The 18,722-nt window shown below is 50.6% G+C and overlaps 1 protein-coding gene and 1 long non-coding RNA gene across 8 annotated transcripts in view; one reads left to right on the top strand and one right to left on the bottom strand.

Annotated features, from left to right (window-relative positions):
* Nek6 (NIMA (never in mitosis gene a)-related expressed kinase 6) overlaps window positions 1-18,722 on the top strand; it is a 103,628-nt gene that overhangs the window by 36,307 nt on the left and 48,599 nt on the right. The window contains exon 2 of one of the 7 annotated variants that reach the window (XM_030251922.1): window positions 3,782-3,922. The exons of 5 other annotated variants lie outside the window; for them this stretch is intronic. The gene's annotated coding sequence lies outside the window, so the exon portion shown is untranslated. Of the gene's footprint in view, window positions 1-3,781; window positions 3,923-14,768; window positions 14,821-18,722 lie in introns of all 7 variants that reach the window. One more of the 7 variants, XM_030251923.1, reaches the window with a different exon arrangement.
* Window positions 12,648-13,268, bottom strand: Gm35808. Its single transcript, XR_374292.3, has 2 exons — window positions 13,105-13,268; window positions 12,648-12,791 (listed from the first exon to the last, which is right to left on the bottom strand). It is a non-coding gene; the product is annotated as a predicted gene, 35808 (long non-coding RNA).

Below are 18,722 nucleotides of genomic sequence, written 5' to 3' on the forward strand. Positions count from 1 at the left end.
CCTTGGTGGGTGTCTACGTGGTAGCAACTGAATCCCACGCTGCACAGACAGCAGAGGCGGGCGGGAAGCCTGCTCCAGGAGGTTGGAGGATCCGGCAGGTCCCCTGAACTGATTTACCCAGGACCTTAATCATGCACACACTTTCTGGCTATGATGCAGAGTATCCGCCCTGCCTGTTTTGTTCCTCTCCTGCAGGAATCCCACTGGTCCTTTTTGTTTGCTTTTAATGCCAGCGTCCTCAGCTAGTCTATAAGAACAAAAAGACTTGAGCTCTGTCTATACAAAGTCTGGGGACAGGGTTGGGACTATGGCTCTTGGAGTCATCGTCGACATGGTACATGGTTTTCTGTGTGGAGTGAAGGGCAGCGGGTTCTGTGCTGCCCTAGACTTGGCACTGGGATCTCCCAGCAGGCAGGTTCATGGTGCTTCTCAGCCCAGGTTGGAAATAGCCATCTAGGGAAACACAGGGGGATCAGTCTCTCTGTCCCTTTTCCTAGGAAATGCAGAGGAAATGATTGTACCCTCAGCTGACAGTTGTCTTTTATACATACTTTTCTGGCATCCTATATCCTCAGACATTGATCATACACAGGTGAGGCATAGGGTGACCTCACTTTTCTGATCTCTTAAAGGGTATTTTAGTGGCTTGGGACAAGAGAGGCAGTCCTAAAGAGGCATCCAGCCTCTGCCATGTGAGTTTCTGGATCCTCCGATTGCTTATGGGGCAGTGTCTCTGAAATCACATACTGTTGAAAATTCCTGCAACATATGGCCACAGTGATGTGCTAATGTTAGCAATTGAGATACTTAATTACATAGGAAAAAAAAAACCTTTCCTACTCGCAAGGGTTTACTGGAGAGCCTATGTCTCAGGCCTGAGGGTCCTGCACAGTATAAATCAGACTGGCAGATGGAGCATCATTATCATGTATGAATTTATTATCTAATAATTATTTTTTAATCTGGTCACAATTTTATCTGGCAATGTCTTTAATTGCCATTTATCCAACTACATCGGCTCAATCCTAGTTTGAGCTTGACCTGATACTGGGACCTGGGGACAGAAGGAAACAGGAGTCAAATGGCCCTGAATCATTGCTGTGTACCACAGTACCCCGGTGGTGCTGTGGGCTGTAGGTGAATCTGCATTTCCCTGTGGGTACTGTGAGAGGTGTACACTTCCTACTGTGTGCACATCCGTAGAGGCAGGCGTGTAGACCACCCAGCGTATACTGGTTTGATGAGTTCTTTGGGGCCTGGCGTTCTTGTTATGATCAACCGAGTCAGCGACTGCTCACACACCACGTGATGATGTCCCCTGAATGAACCAGAAACAATCCAGATGCCCCAGGAACCGATGTGAGAACAAGGCACCCCTTCACACATCGCGTCTCAGTTCAGCGTCTTGCCACCACCCAGCATTTTGAGACAGAATGTGAGATCTCGTGGTTGGCTAAATACATAAATATTTTATGTCTCGATATTCTGAAAATGAAGCCCAAATGCACAGAACTGCTGCACATCAGTGCTATGGATCATATGTTATAATAATCTGATGACATGTTGTTTAAATATTTATGGACTGATGCGACATAACAATGGGGGGAGAGGGGCGTCTGGGAGCAGAGTCATGGCAGATGCTAGAGAGGAGCATATTCTCTCCATCCTGAGACGCGTCACGTGTCGCTGGGGTGTGGGGCAGTCGAGCCGGCTGACATTTATCGGTCATTTGCTGTGTGCCGTACCTGTCAGTGACTTCATTTTATTTCATCATCACAGTATCCCTTGGAGGATGGGACAATTAATAATGCCGAGTTACAGATGGGAAACTAAGGCTCAGGGTTAAGACATGCAGCTAGTGAACTGCTAGGAACAGCCCAGGTTGACCTGACGCAGCACTTTAAGGTCTTACAACTGTGCCATTCTTCTATGTGGGTGATGGCTCACATCAGAAAGGCTCCTTGCCTGTCCCTTCCCACTGCTCAGAGGACCCCTTACTACATGCCCGTTAGACTTTCCATGTCACAGGAAGAGGTGGTTATGTCTGTAAAGAGACAGGAATCAAGACCATGAACATCCAATCAAGGGTGGGCTGCCGTAGCTGAGTGTGTGCCCAGAACACATCTCCAGATGTTGGAAGCTTTTTTTTTTTTTTCATTTTTCGTTCTTGCTTCTGCAGTTGTTACAGGAGAGTTGTCTGCAGACTGTATCCCCTGGTGCAGTCCTCCACCCTTGCTTTGGCCTTACCGCTTGCTGCAGGCCAGTAAGTAAAGTTACTAGGTCCTCACTTCCTGCTCAGCTCTGTCATCCCTGCCTCCAGGGAGCCACCTGACTAGACTAGCCAGTGAGATCATTCCCTGGTGACATCTGTTGGATATTCTCCTGAGCGTCCTGTCCTGAGTTTCCTGAGTTAGCTTGTTTTCTGAACCACTCATTGTCCAGGAAGCTCCCTCAGGGCACAGGCCTTGAGGTTGTCACCTCAATGCAAGATAATATAAACAGCCAACTGAAGTTCAACAAGTAAGATTCTCAAGTGTCCTTTTGGAGGTGACAGTCTCAGACTTGGGACTTCTGCCAGGACTTTGGAGGTATTCTCAAGGCCCCTGCAACCATAAGGCGCATGTCAGGATCATGTAAATGGAAGATGAGGGTGACTGTGTAATTTGTGAGGCCCAGTGTAAAACTGAAATGCAGACTCCCATGTTAAACACCATCTTCTCCAACAGAGAAGGCCCCCTTGTCAGTTCTCCCTGAGGGTCATTTAGAGGAAATGATCAGTGCAGACCACTGATCCCTGGAATGACCACTACCATTCAGCGAGCTGGTCTCTCTTCTGTAGGGCTTGTTTGCTAGTCAGACCATAGAGCCCACCATGGCTGGATATTATTACATCCTGTCAGCTTTCCTGTCCTTGAGTGACAAGAGTTAGCAATGAAACAACCGAGTTGCTGAGGGGATCAGAATTTGGGGGTCATCACTGGCTATATACCATGTCATGGACAGCCTAGGATTAGATTATGTGGGAAGAGCATCAAGCCAGATGCCCCCCCCCCCACCAGAGACCCAAGATATCGGGGAGCTATGCCTGATGCCTGTGTTAACAGGGACAGGATTCTAGTTCTGGAGTTGAGGGAGTTGAGGGCAGGTAACTAGAGGAGCAGAAGTTTAGCTTCTCACCGGTCTCTGTGTGAAATTCTGGAGTGGGGAAATAAAACTTCCTTAGCTTCAACTATGCAGCCCAGGACCCAGCCAGATTCCGTGTGTGTTTTGCCTTCATTTCATTGATTAATCTTCCTGAACATGCTGCTGAACCCATCTTTCAAATTAGGACAACTGAGGCTCAGTGTCCATAGGAAGCCTTGAGCCAAAGCTATAAACCAACCCCAGGGCTTTATGTCCCCAAGCATGTAGTCCACGTTTACTGCTGGCATGGACACCCATCCCTGCACCCTTCTGTGAGGGCCGGTGGGGGGGGCAGGGGGTAGGGGGGTAGGGGGCAGGGGGCACTCTATGCTTTTGCTCTGCCTATACCTCTGAGTTCCTCCTCTGGCTCCTGGCAGGCAGGGAGGAGATTCCAGGGGTAAGCTGCAACTTCAGTCTGACCTACAGCCATTTCTGCCCAGGGACGGAGGAGGTGGGCAGTTGATTTGGACAAGGCGGTGCAAACCATGTGTCCCTGCTTTACCCACAGTAGTCTGTCACCTCCTCCCAGGGGGCCTGAGTTTCCTTGTTTGTGAGGCCAGGGGTGATACAAGTTTGTGTTTTTGTATTTGGTCTTCAGTTCCATGCCGGCTAGTGGGCAGGACCATGACTTACTGTGTTGGCAAGAAGTGTAACCAACTTACTGACTGACTCGCTTGGTAAGAGCACCAGGAGACTCAAGCTTGGTACCTGTGATGCTTAAGTTGCTTTGAGACACATGGTAGGTCACTCAGCCTCACCCCCTACCCAACCCCGCCCCACCCCACCCCACCCCACCCCCACCCAGTCTCCTCCCTCTCCTTTAGTCATTTATTTATCTGAATGAGCGGTGCCCTATTCCACTGTTCAAAGACATGGTTGTGAGTCATGGGGGCAAGGTCCCTGCCTTCAAGCAGCCGGCGTAAGGAGCCACGTTACTGCCTTGGAACACTGGGGAAGTTCTGAAAGTGAAATGTCCAAGGGAAAGGCTGGCTGTGTTTGGGACTGGTGGGATTCCCCAGCCTGTGGGTTGGAGTGTCCTCGGGTCTTTCTTCCCTGCAGAGTATCAGGGCAGTGTGGGATTTTTTCTTACCCTCTGCCAAGACTCGTGATTGCTCATCTGAGGGCCACTGGCCCCGGGCTGGGCTGACTAGGTAGTCACACTGAATCCTGGTTGTGACTTGATGAAGCAGATGATGATATTAGTTCCATTTTACAGACAGGAGTGGGAGGCTGAGCGTGGATCCGTCATTTGCTTAGTGCCACACATTAGGGCCTCAGCCAAGCCAGGATTTGAACCTAGGCCCTGGCTCCAAACCTTCCTTTCTAACCTCTTCCTTCATACCTGTGTCGGTGAGTGGTGTACTGGCTGGTTTTGTGTCAACTTGACACAAGCTGAAGTTATCACAGATTATCTCCATTAGGGATCAAGGGGGGAGGACCCAGCCCATTGTGGGTGGTGCCATCCCTGGGCTGGTAGTGCTGGGTTCTATAAGAAAACAAGCTAAGCAAGCCGGTAAGTAACATCTCTCCATGGCCTCTGCATCAGCTCCTGCTTCCTGTCCTGTGTGAGTTCAAGTCCTGACTTCCATTGGTGATGAAGAGCAGTGTGGAAATGTAAGCTGAATAAACCCTTTCCTCCCCAACTTGCTTCTTGGTCATGATGCTTGTGCAGGAATTGAAACCCTGACTAAGACAGGTGGCTTCATTACTCCAGGTAGCAGAGGAGCCACAGGTGCCTCTCAGGGAAGTGGGTGCCATGAGATTGTGTGGGCCAGGAAGAATAGAGGCAAACCACTGATGTTGAGACATGAACATTCCTGCCTGATCCAGGATTGCATCAGCTCCTTGTTGCAAGGCTGATGGGAAGATGGGGTTGACCTTGTGCTGGCATGAGGAGGCTGAGGCCCAAAGAGGTTCCACAAACTGCTGAGGTCACACAGCCTCGTGACCTGACCCTGGGTCTACACAGTGCCTCTGTACCAGTATCGGCTTCTACCTTCAACTCCTGGTTGGAAGTAAAGTGTGACAGACACCTCAGTGGCTTGTTCCCACACTGGGAGGGTGGGTGTATAGAACACGATCTTTGCATAGTTGTGGAAAAGGACACCTATGCCACTGCAGAACACCTTTGAAATGCTACTGATTGCTGGGCCAGATAACGATGGCATTCTGCATGTGTGTTTGTGATGGCAAGGGGGTTGTGGCAGATCCCCCCTGGGACTGTCAGCCAGGGTACACTGGGGCTTTGTGGCATCTGGAAGACAAGCCTTTTAGGGGAAATCGTTTCCAGGGTCGTCCTGTCCCACTGTTGTCAAACAGGCCTAAAACAGCCGAGGAAGCCGTGTTGGGTATTCACAAAGTAAGGAGCTGGCATTTAGATGCACTTATTTAAAGCAGGAGTCAGGGAGACGAAAGACTGAGTGGCTTGTCGCCTCACTGCAGCCTGGGAGGTGAGTCTTCAGGGTTTTCTTATCATTTACAGGTTTTGTTGTTGTTGTTGTTGTTGTTGTTGTCGTTGTTGTTGTATATTTGTAAAATGAGTCTTCTGCTGGCAAAAGCAGGTTTTAGCGTGTGCAGTGGTGCTTTCAAGACCTAATAAGGCCCCAAAGGAGGGTGAGTTCCAGCCACACTCTCCTCCCCCAGCCCTCTGTTCCACCTTGCCTCATACACTGTGGGCACAGGGTACCATTCATCTTGCTTCCCATTAATAGAATTACTGCCATCACTTCTGCAGGACAAGATGGGCCCTTTGGAACTGCCTTGGGGACAGAGGCAGGATTGGTCGCCAAGCAGTTTTGCTTAGACTGGGAGTGAAAGAGAAAAGGATAGCAAGCATGGGAGAAAAGAACTTCCACGCAGCCTGGACTTCCTGGGTGAGGAGGACTGCGGGTTTTAGAGAAGGGGACCCTCAGGGGCTATGACAGGGCATGCGATAGCTTAGGTGATGCACAGAAGTGCACAGATATGACCCTGCTGAGTGCAGAGGGAGGGAGGGAGAGAGAGCATCCAGCATTTACGGGGTGCTCCTACATCCCCCACATTGTACTGGCCACCTTGGGTAGGTCTTGGGGTGTGGGAATCTTTGTGCCTATTTTCCAATGAGCAGCAGAGGCCCAGGGTTACATAGCTCCTGAGTAGAGGTTCAGGGATATAACCTCTCCCCTCCACCACCAAAATGATTTTTTTTAAATTTGGGAATACCCTTCCTGGGGGCTTCAGAAAGTAGCAGAATGAGACCTCACCATCTGACTGTCACCAACCTGTCCCTTCTCACTCTGATTCCTTGTGCAAGTGGATTGACATCTGAACTCAGTGTTGTGCCAGTGTTGACCCAGGGCCATGCTAAACTCCTATAGCCTATTTGCAAATCTGAGGGGATTTCAGGGTGTGGGACCCCGAGAATGAAGGAGGGAATAGAGAGCTATACCTTCCCCCTACATTCCCATTTACTACAGAAGTAGCAATTATGTCACAGTGATGCTAGCTCAGGTAGATTGATTGAGATTGCCTGATATACCCAGCTGAAGTAGCTTTGGAGACTGGGTTTGATTAGTAATGTCTGCTGTGGTTCACCAGAAAGAAGAGAGGGCCTGACACTTTTACTGAACTCTAACCTTAGGGTTACTGTTGTTCTTGTTCAGAACTCCAGTTCTGTGTGACAATACACAGTTAACTCCAGAAGGGAGAGGATGACCTAAGCACACAGTTGGAAATCTCCAGGTACTAGAAGGAAGGATTGGCTGGGCATGGTGGTGCATGCCTTTAACCCCAGCACTCAGGAGGCAGAGGCAGGCAGATTTCTGCGTTCGAGGCCAGCCTGGTCTACAAAGTGAGTTCCAGGACAGCCAGGGCTACACAGAGAAACCCTGTCTTGAAAAACCAAAAAAAAAAAGAAAGAAAGAAAAGGGAAGGATTGATGAGGTCTTCTCAGTCCCTGAGAGAGCCAGCAAGTGGAATTCTTCTGCTGTAAATGTTTGTAAAAAGCATTTTTCAACTTCTGTGGATAAGGTTGAAGTGCTGTGCACCACACTTACTTCCTGAGTGCCTCTGAAGAGATGACTTTAGCTCTCAGTCTCAGGCTCCTCACATTTAAAGTGAGGCTCATTCTCCACTCATAGGATGGTGATGAGGGGTGTCTTAGGAGACTTGGAGTGCAGACCCATCAGTGACAAACTGGTATTTAGGGTCAGACCCCACCCTTGCACCTGCCTTGTGCTGAGTTCTGGGCTCCTATGCTGGTCCTGCATCTCAGGAATTTGGCTTAGGCAGAACTGCCCTGAGGTGGACTGAACAGGACAGTTCTGCACCCTTCTCCTTTTGTGCAACCCTGACCACCTAGAATTTTTTTTTCCTCCTGGACTAGGGATTCATCTATGGCTAGGACAAGCCCACTTCCCGTGTGATCCTGAACATAGCCTGGTGCAGCTTTCTATGACCGTTCCCAAGGGAAATAGCAGTGTATCCCAGGCCTGGTTTCCAGGGCGAGCAACCAAGCCTGGAACTCATGCCTCCAACTCTAAGAATAATAAATATGAAAGCCCGAGACTCAGTTCCCATGATCACGAGGTGTACTCCTCCGATTAGGGGGGCCTACACATTGGTGATATAGTACTATAGTGATATAGGTGACATAGGCTATCATCTATCCTACCACACTGCCACATACCCGAAGAGACCCTGTGAGCCCCTGCATTGTCTAAGACATTCCAGGCCAGCGGGAGTTGGTGGTGGGGATGGATTGATGACCCTGGCCCAACCCCAGCACATGCAGTAAACGCCAGTGGGTGCTAAGGTGGTACAATTCATAGAGTCCCACTACTATACCTGAACTTACAGGGGAGTCTCTTTGTCTGATTTTAAGAAAGGGGAGCTCTGATTGGCCTGGAACTCGCTTTGTAGACCAAGCTGGCCTTAGACTCACAGATCTGCTGCAAGGAATTCTTTAGAGGAGAGAGTTGGACTCCACCTGTAGGGGTAGGCCATTGGAAGGGTTTGGAGCCAGGCCATCATAGTCTGTGGCAACTGGGGGCAGGGTACTGCAGATGCTAGGGTGGAAGGGACAGGCAGAGGACAGAGCTAGCCTGGAGTGAGGGGTGAGTTGGGAAGCCTTTGAGCCCTGAGTGGGACTACAGATCCGATCCCAGGTTTCCCTGTAGTTCACTCACTGTAGGTCTTAGGGGTCAACACTGGCACAACGCTGAGCTCAGATGTCAATTCACTTGCACAAGGAGTCAGGGTGAGAAGGGACAGGTTGGTGACAGTCTTCTGCCCAAAGGTGGAGGGCGTTGTGGTCTCACCTCATGATGCTCCTTGTCTGTACATTTGGGTGAGTCAGGTGCCCACAGGAGTCACAGGGAGACAGAAGTGGAAAGCACAGTGATACAAATCCCTATGGCAAGAAGAAGGCCATGAATCCCCAGCAACAGCATGAGCTCCATTGTGTGTCCTGGAGTGTGTCTAGAGGTGAGGGGGCTTCACCTGACACAGCTGACAACTCTCTTAACAGTATGCTATTTATGTATCAATATTTGCTGTATTTAAACCACATCAGCTCCTCCCACTATTGCTACTACCTTGTTAACTGCATACCAGCCAGGGCTTTACGTTTGCTATTGGTTCTCATCTCTAAACAACTTATTATTTGGTTATGTGTTGTTTTGGCGGGGTGGGATAAGGTTTTGCTGTGTGGTTTAGATTGGTCTGGCACTCACTGTGTGCCCTGACTGACCGTGAGTTCATAATTTTTTATTTAGTGTTATTAGGGTATGATTGCCATAGCCTGTATGTGGAGGTTAGCAGACAGCTTGAGGAGCCAGTCTGTTCTCCCTTGTGCTATGCCACCTCACCAGCCTGGTGCCCAGTCTTTAAAGTGAACCCACAACTGAAAGAGATGGAGCGATTTTCCTAAAGCCACACAAGGATGTAAGCCCTTGGCTGTCACCTCTGGAAGACCCTGGCTACGACCTTCCAGAATCAGTAGCTCTAAGCAGGTGCAGCTTGGGGTCACCTCAAATGGGGCCATAGAAGTAAGAGCCTTAGGTGTTGGGCCCAAGAATGACCACTTTATCTGGGAGCCTCACCGTCCATAAGGGGGAGGTGTGAGCAACACTGAGGTTGGGGTAGGTCATGGCCTAGCCAGGATATGTACAACCAATAAAATCAACGTCCCAAAGTCTGCACATGACTGAGGCTGCTCCCGCCCTCCAGGCCATGCTGCTCATCCGCGTGTTGGGTGGGAGACCCCCTCACCTCAGTTCCCTCATAGCTTTCCTGTGAAAAACAAGGCCCTCTCCGACTTGCTGGGGACCATGTGAAGATAACTGATAAAATATGTAAAGCTCACCGCAAAGGGAAAGAAGAGCCTTGGATGGGTTACTTTTTCCTAAATCCGGATTTCTGCATTTTAACTGCCTACTCCACCCCCAAGCCCAGTCATGGAAGCTGTTGTGATTCCGAGGGATAAGCGAAGGCAGAGCTGATGGGAGTGTGTCAGCCAAGGCCGTGCAGGCCACCCGCCACTGAGGCATCTAATCTCCCTGGTTTCCCAACAGTATCGCCAATCCGCCAATCCGTAGACACCCCTAGTCTGCCCTGCCTCCTGGGGAGCGTGCCATGTGGTTCTGGGGACCGAGTCTCAGCCTTTTGTATGTTTACTGTTTGTCTCTAGAAGAGGCTGAGGTCATGCTCTCAGAGCAGTTGCTCTGGGGCTCAGCACCCACCTGCGCTTACTGCATATGCTGGGGTTAGGCCAGGGTCACCAATATTCCTGCTCCCCACCCCCGCTGGCCTGGAGTGTGTTAGATGATGCCAGGGGCTCACAGGGTTACTCTGGGTATGTGACAGTATTGTAGATAGATAATAGCCTAGAAAATAGTTAGGATACTCTTGCTGGTGATGTGACAGTAAGGTAGGATAGCCTGTTAGGAGAGTCTTGTTGGTTGGAGAACAGGCAGCTGAATGGGGGTGAGAACAGTGCATGCTGTTCTGTGTGCCTGCTACATAAGGGGCTGGAACCTTCTAGCGGGCCAGCCTCGGGCATGGTGTCAGAAAAATAGCTTTCCTACCAAGAAGGAGTCGGAATCTTCTGGAATTGGGCTGGTTTGGGGTCTCCCCCTGAGTCCCCTGGGATGCAAGGAGACTAGTTGAACTAGACCACTCAGGGGACCTGCTCCTGTGTTGTGTTGCATATGTCCTAAGTTGTTTAACTGTCCCCGTGACCTGGTGAGGCCAGGTCCCCTGATTTCCCCCACCTGACTCAGTCACTGCCCTAATCTCCTCCTGCCTGCCTGAATGACAATGTCTGTTGGCATCTATGTCTGTCTCCCCCTGGGAAGACAGAGCACTCTCCATCTCTTCCACACCATGTCCCTAGCCCCTTAGGCATGATCCTTTAAAAAAACAAACTGCTTAAGAGATGGTAAAATGAGTTACATACTGTCTCAGAAAGAACACTGAGCCCTCTGGGAGGACAAGTGGACCCTCAGCTGCATCTTTAGGGGCCCATGGGGGAGGGAGCCCTTGCCTATTTAGCCTCAGCTGCCCCTCCCCTACCCAACTTTGAGCTTGGAATTCTGAGTGTGCCTGAGTGTGTCCCCCACACTTTGACACTGCCCAGAGAAACTTCCAGTCTACGTTTGTGGCTTGGTCCTGCTCTGGAGAAGTGTGTCCTGTGACTGCTGCAAGAATCTGGGCATTTAGCCCAGGAAAGAGTGTATTTCCTGGCTTGCTGAGAAAGGGGCCCACCCTGCCCCTCTTGGGGCGCATAGAATGGAGGGAGGGCAGATGGGCTTTCGAGCCCCGGGAGTCACTGCTGCACCAGACCTTATCATCTGAAGCCACCTGCTGCCCTGTGCCCATTGGCCCCAGCTGGGGAGTGTGTCCTGGTATGGGAGTGTCCAAGGAAAGGAACACGGCTCCCTTTGCTCTCTGGTTACTGCAAGGCAGACAAGGCAGACGTGGGTGTGATGTTCTCAAAGCACAGGGTGACCCTTGTCCATTGGGTCATCAGGCCATTAGGGCCACATGTTTTGAATGCTCCTCCCTGAGCACGAGGCATCTGGTCCCACGCTCTGCAGGGGCCAGGTTCAGGTTTACAAGGTGAGTTCCAATGGACTTGGAGATGCTGGGCCCTTAAGTCTTGTGTGAGATTTCACAGTTGTGTCTTGTCACTAGAAAGGTTCATGCTTTCCCTTTTTTTCCTCACCTCCTTGACCTGGGGCTGTCTCCTCCCTGGTGCTGGGACATTGCCTGTGGCAGAGGGTCTTTGCTGGAATCATCACAGGTTCCAACAGGGAACACATTTTTGCTTTCTCACAGAAGGACATGAGGAGGCCCAGCCTCACCTTCCTCGGTCAAGGCTGAAGGGAATCTCTGGTACATTGGCTTAATTCCTTGCACGCCGAATCCAGAGCCAAGCCAAACCTGGAATATGTGCACCCAGCCCCAGTGAAATGAGAGAACAGAAGGATAAGCCTGGCATTAACAACTTTCTATGTCAACTGTCCTTTCTCCTGAAGAATGGTGATAATGGATGGAAATTTTAGATGCTGGAAAATGCTGGCAGCCTTATGTGTATCTTCAGATTTGGGGGGAAGCATTACAGGCCTTTGAAATTCCCTGAGTCTAGGAGAAAGTGCCTCATCACATCTGACCCCTGGTTTCCTAAGGCTGTCTTAACAAGTAAGCTGAGACTGAGTGTAGTAGCACAGTGGTCTCATGCTCACTCTTGCCTGCTGTCTGGAACCAAGGTGCTGGGCTTGCTTTTCTCTAAAAGGAGAGTTGCTCTGGCTTCTGGTGAATGCTACCAATGTTGAGCTGTAAATCCACCATGGTCTCTCTCTCTCTCTCTCTCTCTCTCTCTCTCTCTCTCTCTCTCTCTCTGTTTGTGTGTGTGTACATTCACATTTCCTTCATAGAAAGACCGATTGGATTGGAGGTTCATCCTAATCCTGCATTACCTCAGTTATAGTTGTAAAAAGCCTATGAATATGCCTCAGTTTACAATCCAGACAAGATCATGGTAAATCAAAGTGCTGCCGGGCAGTGGTGGCACACGCCTTTAATCCCAGCACTCAGGGAGCAGAGGCAGGAGGATCTCTGTAAGTTCGAGGACAGCCTGATCTACAGACGAAGTTCCAGGACAACTTGGGCTACACAGAGAAATCCTGTCTCAAAAAGCCAATAAAATAAAATAAAATAAAATAAAATAAAATAGAAACGCCTTAATTCAAACCCTCACCCTCCAGCCTTCTGGCATGTTTTCACACTGCACCCTGTAGATGGATGGTGGTTCCTCTCATGACTGTGGGACTGATAGATAGGCTATGGTTAGCTCTGCCCAGCCTTCTTAAGATCTCAGACCGTGTATGGCTAGTTTGGGAATAGATTGAAGTTAAAAATCGAAAGTTAGATTTATGTAGACTGCTTATCCATTTTGTACTATTACAAAGTCAAAGAGTCATAAGTTTGAACTATGCTTAAGTACGACTGCTTATACTTCCAAGGTCACAGTCTCAGGTTATCAGGTTGATATGACATTGGAGGGAATGCCATCCTGTAAGGACAGGGGACATCTGGAATGAGAGGACTCTGCAGAGCCTGCTGCATTCCTGTGGAAGAGAAAAGCATATAAGAATCCAAGCATTGGAGGGGGCAGGGAGGGAGGGAAGGAAGGAGGACCAGGAACACACTGCAAGGGGAGGATACTACCTCTACCCCCCTGCCTATGCAATGGGCCTGGAGACTCAAGAGGACAGGGTCCTAACTCCAGAGCCTGTTCACTCTGTGCCTATGATCGGTGCCCACACCACATCCATCACTAACGCAGCCTCCCGAGTGGTTTGTCTTTAACACAGTCCTCTGGAGGCATCAGCTGGGGTAATTGAGGATCCAGAGCTTCTCAGAGCTTAGCATCAGTCCTACCTTGGCTGCACAGGAGGAGGAATTCCTCTCTGGAGAGTGACAAGGCCCTACCATTCTGTTCCATTCTCAACATTGGCAGCCAGCAAGGCTTCCCCTGCTGTGGATAAAGGAAGGAAGGAAGGGAATCTGGCCCAGTTCGTTCGTCAGGGACCCTTATCTCTGTGGTCAGGCAGTTCCGGGTATCCCAGCCATGACACACCTCCCAGAGAAATCTTGAGCAAGCACACACATCCTGTACGCAGACTAAGCCTCACCTCTCTTCCCTGTGAAGTAGAAGTAACATTCCGGTCATGCCCGTGTCAGGAAGAGACTGAAAACTAGGTAAACTTGAGGGTGTGAATCCTTCCTATACCCAATAGAGGACTTGGCCTGGTACACAGCAAATGGCTTATAAAGTCTTGCTGAATAGAAACTTGATGCTGTCAGCACTAACACCACACTGATCCTGAGTGCCTGCTGCCAGGTCTCCCCACAGGAATTCTTTTGTGTCTCTCCATGAACATACATGCCTCCATGAGTGGAGGCTCGTGGGGTAGCCACGAGCACAGGAAAGGAGCTTCAGTCTTTGACTGTTCACATGGCCCATCTGCGAATACCAACACTTGTGCTCTGTAAAAGAACACCAGAAGGAGAGAGAGTCCGGGGAGTTGACCTCTGCCTCTCACATGGCTAGCTGTGAGCAGGTAGACTCAGGGCCCTGTGAATCTGAGTCACACTGGTTTGCAGATCCAGCTCCCCTGCTATCACTGTGGAGTCTGTCCCCAGCACACAGCTGGGTCTTCCTAGCCTCTGAGCCTTTCTTTGCACGTGCTGTCCTTCCTTAAAAACCCATCCTGCCCTCCACTCGCAGATACTTCCTGTTCTGAGGATATACTCCATAGCCTCAGGGCCCCTTCTGGGGTCTCTGATGAGACTGAGGTCCTGTGTAAGTGGATGGAGGGTCATCTTGGCCCCTGAGAGGAGTAGGAAATGCAGGTAGTCTTTCTTAATGATTATTCCATGTTGATAAAACCAAGAGCAGAGCCAGGGGAATTTCCCGAGTGCTCACCACAAAATTCCCTCTGCAGATTTCAGCGCCTGAGGTACAGGACACCTAGGAAGGTGACCACTGGATAGTTATTCCAGCTGCCCTTGGGCCTGCCTGAGTGACTGTTCAGATTACATCCTACCCCGGTGCCCATTTCTAGAGGTTTCCAGATGCCCATGAATGGAGCTCGTGTGCACCCAGAGCCCAAGGCCACCTGTGCACCCAGCACTTTCCTTGCATGTCCATTTCTGATGAGGGCACCTCTTAATTTCACAGGCAGGAGATTCTGCTGGATCCACTTGTGTGTGTGTGTGTGTGTGTGTGTGTGTGTGTGTGTGTGTGGTGTGGCAGTCAGAGGAGGACACCAAGTGTACTCTGTCACTTTCTGCCTTATTTCTTTGAAATGGTCTTTCACTGAACTTGGACCTAGGCAGGTGGCCAGTAAGCACCCATAATCCTCCGGTCTCTGAGTCCCACAGCACTGGGGTTATAGGCATGTATGGCCACTCCCATCTTTTTTATGCAAATACTGGGGATTAGAACCCAGATTCTCAGGTTAGCACAGCAGGCCTTCTGACCCCCTGAGCCACCCTGGATTTTAGACTTTTCCTTTGCTCTCTCCCTGCTCTCTCTACAGAGGTGAAGCTATATCTCTCTGAATCCCAGTTTCGTGTAAAGACAGCAGTGGGGTGAGTTGGTTCATCCACACACACGGGCTGTGCAAGGCATGGGGAGGGGTGAACATGTGATTTAGTGGCAGTTTCTTCTTAGCATGACTTTTCCTTACTCAAGAGAGTCAAGAGAAACCAAATTGGCTGGCTATTTGTTTAAGCCAAAAAATGTTGGAAGAATTTTGTTTGGGAAGACGGGCTTGGGTTTTCGGTCAGAACTATGCTCCCTCTGGAATTGCATGGTTGGATGTCCAGGCATATTTTAAAAGCTTGGTGACCACCCAAGTCTTTGAGCCTTCCACGTGGATGCTCCGAGGTCACACTCTTCCGGAATCCCTCACACAGCGGGTCTGCTCATTGCGTCAGGAGTGGCACTTCCACAGAGCAGCTATGTCTGACTATGAATAGATGGTTTTTTTCCTCTCTTTCTTGGACACATGAATGGCAGTCTCCCTCCTGCAGTCCCCGAGGCTGACCTGTGTGTAAAACTCCAATACGGACATCACAGTAGGGTCATCCATTCCTGTTTGCATGGGCCCCTCTCAGCAAGGCTCAAAGAGACGGGTCGATTGCTGCTGTGACTCAGGGGGCCTCCTGAGGGGCTCCTGGGCCCTGGTCTATAAAGGCTGCTAAGTGTACTGAAGAAATTGGACTTCACCAAAAAGCAGCAGTAGCTGAGACTGTCTCCAAACTGCGGTGGCTGCTGCTGCCTAATCGGGGCCTCTAGTCACTGTGCAGAGTATTCTCTTAGAACAGGAAGAATGCTAGGGACCAGCCAGCACCCGCTACAGGGTGGGGCTGAGCTGTCTGGTCAGGTCACCTGACTTTGACCTAACTCAGGTAGCCTGCCTCTTTGCTTCAACTTTCTCCTTTTGCAAAATGGAAATAATGGCATCGCTGTCTCACAAGATACTAGAGGGATTCAGTTACTTATCATTCAAGCACATGGAACTGTGCTTGGTACAGAGTGGATAAATAGGGGTAAACTGGGGCCCCAAGAAGGCCAGGGACCCATCGATGGTCACGCAGCCAGGTGGGGGCAGCCAGGGCCGCAGCACATGATGTGCTGTCTCGTGGACACGTCCCTTCCTTCCTGCTCAGACTTTCTCAACTGTCTTCTGCAGAGGAAGTCGCATGACCCTCAGCCACAGGAATTCTTAGCATCAGTGTCTGGAGTCTCCTTGGCTGGCTGAAGCTCGCTCTGCCTGCTATCTGCTATTCAGCTGCTGTTTTTCCATGTCTTTCTCGTAAAGCTTTGGAGGGTCTCTCCTGTCTTTGCAAATAGAAAAATTAACCTTTTGGACAAGGAGTCTGAAGACTTAATGTGTATCCTTGCTGTGTGTCTCTGAAGCAGCCACTGCCTGCCCCGCCACCCCCAGCCTATTGTCTTGTCTGTTGTCTGACCTGCCCACCTGTGATTGATGCAGAAATAGGCCAGCCATGTGGTGCTCCCCAAGCACAGGTGGCTGTGGATGGTCAGGATAACTGCTGATTAAACAGAAGCCCATGACGCATCCTTCTAGGAAATGAGGCACGCCCCCAGAAATGCCACCCGCTTCCTCTGTCGCGCTGCCTCAAAGGTTATCTGAGTCATCAGCACTTTCCCCAGTCACCCAGCACACTGAAGCACACAGCCACCACTCTGAGCTGAGACTGTCGCCTCTGTGGGCACCAGGGTGTCAGGACTGAGTAGCTTTCTTGTTTCTGCTGTACACCCAGCCACAAGCTCTGACAACTCCAGCCCAGGGTGTGCGTATGACTCTTATGGGGTGGGATAGGGGTGTGGGGGTGATGGTGCCCGCAGACTTTCCAAGCCACAGTCTCCACATCTGTGAAATGTGAGGATGGAGAAGCCAGTAGCAGTATATGAGGGCTAGACCATATTCAGTCCTCTGGTCTTCTTACCTGTGAGACCCCCGGCTATCACCTGGGACCACACTGGGCCACAAACAGGTATTGATATACTGTTTGTGGAGGTTTGAGGGTGGTGTGGGTGACTGTCAGAGGGCTGCAGACCATCAGAAGTGCCACATACAAACAAAAAATTGGGTATCGCTGGTTGCCGCAATGTGTTGATGTCTTCAACCCACACTGTCCCGTAAGAAGAGGGTGCTCAGTGTTGAACAAGTGTTAATAGCCAATTTGTTAAACAGCTGGTGTATGCCAAACACCACCAGGGAGCTTCCTGTAAGGTATGATAAGCTCTCATACCCAAAGAGCTTAGGTGTGTGCCCATGGCTACAGAGGGAGGGTGGAGCTCAGAAAGGGAAACAATATGCTGAAAGACACACTGTACAGCAAGGAGTCCTCAGCCCCTGTGTCCTCCCCGTGTTCCTGAGGGTCTGCTAGGAGCACCCCTCTCATCCCTAGACTGTTTAACAGAGCAATCTGGGAAGTCTCTGTACAAACCCTTGATTTATACTATTTGTTAATTTCTTCCCATGGGTAAGTCCAACTGTCTCATCAAATCTCTAAGAACTTACCAAGAAGCACCTCAAGCCAAGTGGTAGTAGACAGCTCAGCATATCTCCAGGTCCCACCTTTGCAATGTAACCTCCCCCACACACCCTACTCCCACCATGCCCCAAGGCCCTAGAGCCAGGAATATACCTGGGCTTCAAGGGATATCTGTGTCTAGATGCCCTTGGACGGGCCCCTCACCCAGCTCCTGTAGTCTGTGTATCACACAAAGACCTGGCAGGTGGATGAACCCAGAGGACAGGCCTGCAGGATCTAGGATCTGCAGGCCCACCAGCCCCTCCGTGGGCCATATTCCTGCCAGGCCTGGAGCAGAGCCCTGTAAACGCGGGATATAATGGACAATAAAAGTCGTCGGAAAATAGTGAGTCTCCTAGGACCACAGTCATCCCTGCCACACGCTGCCTGCCAGAACCGCGAGCCCTGTGATCATGAGGCACGATCGTCATGTAAATATATAGGGTCTCTTGCCAGTCCCAGCCAAGATTTATGTTATTGGAGCAGTGGGGGAGGGGCAGCTTAGATTCATCCTGGTAACTTGTGAAAGGCTGTCGCCATCTCGAATGTGTTCCAGCTTCAGGAGGATGAAGAAGGAGCCAGGGTAGGAAGTCCACTAGCGGGCCTGGGTGCCCCGGGCCTGGGATTCCCAGGAGAGCAAGGAATGGCTTTATGGTGAAGGATTGTTTGCAGAATTTGTGTTGCAGATGTCTGTTCTTGAGTAAGCATTGTTTGGCTCTGAAATCCATCCTCACAGTGTCGCTGTTAGCATACACGAGCTCCTACGTGAACTTGGGCCCTGACACTCTGCAGCAGGTGTTTGCCAGCACGTTCTCACACAGTCTCTCAACAGCCCCACAGGGTGGGTCCTGAAAGGCCCCTGTTTTCAGAAGACAGAATTATAGACATAGCTGGGGCACTGGCCCACATTCAGATTGCTAGACAGAGGCAGCGTGGGATTTGAACCCGGAGCTCTCAGACTTCAGAGCCTGGACTGAAGAAGCCTCCTTGATCCCTCCAAACAGTGTAGTGAGAAGCACTTTGGTCTGGTTGTTCCCAACCTCACACATTTGCTTCTTCTCAGAAGGCAGGGGGGATGCAGCTCACCCAGGGGTGGTCGCAGGCGTGAGTTCTCAGCCAAGCTCTGCCACTCCAGCTGGAACGCAGTGGGCAAGGCTGTTTCGTCATCCGTAGGTGCCCAAGACTGCCTTGCAGGGTGACTTTGTGAGCGTACTCACTGCCAGTGTCCTCAGCCGGTTTGGCCCAGCAGCTAGTAGTTGGGGGGAACTCTGGCTGTAGTGTTCTTTCCATGCATTACCGCCACTGTGGCCGTGATTGGGAGCCCACAGCAGGCCTGGGAGCCCACACGTGGCTATGAGTCTGGCAGCAGCGTGCAGAAAGTGTCCTCAGGCCAGAGAACAGATCCTAGGCCTTGCTCTACTAGG

This window comes from Mus musculus, chromosome 2 (assembly GCF_000001635.26).
Source record: "Mus musculus strain C57BL/6J chromosome 2, GRCm38.p6 C57BL/6J".
In the NCBI taxonomy this organism is placed as follows: domain Eukaryota; kingdom Metazoa; phylum Chordata; class Mammalia; order Rodentia; family Muridae; genus Mus; species Mus musculus.